Source organism: Mustela nivalis (genome assembly GCF_964662115.1).
Source record: "Mustela nivalis genome assembly, contig: HAP1_SCAFFOLD_226, whole genome shotgun sequence".
Taxonomy (NCBI): domain Eukaryota; kingdom Metazoa; phylum Chordata; class Mammalia; order Carnivora; family Mustelidae; genus Mustela; species Mustela nivalis.
The window spans coordinates 490,052-492,476 of NW_028136410.1; positions in this window are offsets into that span (position 1 = coordinate 490,052).

Below are 2,425 nucleotides of genomic sequence, written 5' to 3' on the forward strand. Positions count from 1 at the left end.
CGAAAAACAATTGGGATCGGGCCAAATCCACAGAGAGGAAAATTCGTCCATGGCCCATGAGGCCTCCCCAACATTCCACGGCCATCTCTGATACAAAATCCAGAGACAAAAGCCTGAGCAAGCGCCTCAGACTCGCTCTCTCTTCATATCCGGAAGAGTTTTTCTCATGGTTTATAGATCGGGCCTGCCATACCTACGTCCCCAAACCTAAGCTGAGTTTGTGTTTTCAGACTTCTGTCTTCAAAGTCTTGGGCCACACACCCTCCAGGCTGGGGCCCCTGGAGTCACACATTAGGACTGTGCCAACCCAATCCATGGGAATTCTGCCGATGCCATTGTCCAAAACAGTAAAATTTGGAGAACCCTACAAATCCCTGAGGCCATCCCAATAGTGCAGGTCGCCCGGGACAAACAAGGGCAGTCTGATACCTGCTGAGCATCTACCTCCACTCATACCATAGATGGATGTCCCCTGAGTAGAAGATTGAACCAGACAGGACCCTAGGCCATAATCGGATACATTGCTTTGGATTACAGGCATGTCTCCTCAAAAGCCTGGATTCCAATACCAGCATAGAAGTTTTCCTGAGGCACCCATCAAAACAAATCTCGTCTCCACAAGGAACCTTGTGCATCGAGCTATGTCAAAAGCTTAGGAAAATACTTCAGGGTCCCGGTGCCACCGCCCCTTTTTAAGGCCCTCATGGACACAAACACACATTAGGACCCATCCTCAGGAAAGTCCATTTCAAGTCAGCCACCCCGGTTGCTCCCGCAGAGCCATCAGATCTAAACTGTCTTGTTGCTGGGAGACATTTGGAATGCGAGGCCGGCTTCCCAGGCATCCATCCTCGAACAGTGCTCTGGAGTCATTCCATATGGGATGTCCTGAAGCTGCCCAACAGGTCTCAATTGTCCCGCAGAAGGAATCCTTGATGGGGGCATCCCACAACTCCCAACGTGGGAAAAACTCCATGGCCTTGAGATTCCGCTCCCTTCATGAAGGGTCCGTCATGCACAGAAACTCCAACCTGAGCCAACGTCTGATCCTCGCCCTGACTTCAGATGCATGAGATATTGGTTCAGATCTACAGTGGTACCTGCCGTGTCCTCGCCCTGAAACCCAAGTCTAGCTTGTGTTCTCAGACTTCCGTCCTCACACTCCTCTACACGAAGCCCTCAAGTTTAGCAATTCCGGACTGACAATGAAGCACTCTGCCTGCCCTCTAGGAAACAAATTTTGCCTAATGAGCTGCCCAGACAACTTATATGAGGATAAATCTACATGGCACTCGACTGTACCCAAATTATATAGTCTAACCTGGGCACTAATGCACTGTCTGACACAACCTGAGCTCGGACCTCCTGACCAACACCCAGACAGCTGACCGCACACTGCGCACATCAGAACCGCCATGGCCTTAGGTCATCATCTCTTCCCTACCTCAGTTTTTAGGCTTCAGTACCTAGACCTTATCTCCAATCACTGCCCAGGGGTGCCTGTGATGCAGAAATCACAACTCTTCCTTACCCATGGCAAGAAACCTTGTGGTTGGCATGTTGTCCAACGTTCAGTGTAGGAGAAACCAGGATTCACCATGAGGCCCTGCCCATTCTTGTTTGCGAAGTGGGCATAAACACGCATTGTGACCCTCAGCGTGAGTCCTGTCTTCTAGTAAGTCCTCTCAGTGGCTCGACCATTAGATGTCATAATGGGCTTGACATGTCCCTAGGCCACAATTTTTAACCAGATTTCTAGTTGTCCGTTCGGCCCTCCCCAGGGCTCTACTCTGGAATCCCTCATTTGGTGGGACACCTGAGGTTAAAAAACAAAACATGGCAAATCAACAACAACAACAAAACGGACTTCTTCCATCCCACAGAATGACCCCAAACTCTTTGGACGGGGCCAAACCCCCAGAGTGTAAGACTCGTCCATTTCCCATGAAGTCACCAGGGAATTTCACGACCATGAGTGACACGATATCCAGAGACAAAAACTTGAGCACGAGCCTCACACTCGCCCCTTATTCATATCCCGAAGAGTTCTCCTCATGGTCTGTAGATCAATCCTGCCATACCTATGACCTGAAACATAAGCCGCGTTTGTGTTTTCAGACGACTGTCCAAACAGCTCTGCCTACACACCCTACAGGCTCAGGCCCCTGGAGCCAAACCTGAGGACTGTACTTGCCCTCTCCAAGGGAATTGTATGTGCCCATTCCAATGGCCACAACCCTACTAATAGGATAAACCTGCAAACTTTCTGAGGCAATCCCAATAGTGGTGGCTTCCCAGGACAAACTCGGGCAATCTGAGCCCATCTGAGAACCTACATGCACTCAGACGCATAGACTGATGTTCCCAGAGGTAAAAAGGTACGAACAGGCCCCTAGGCACTATTCAGATTCATTGTTGTGGTATC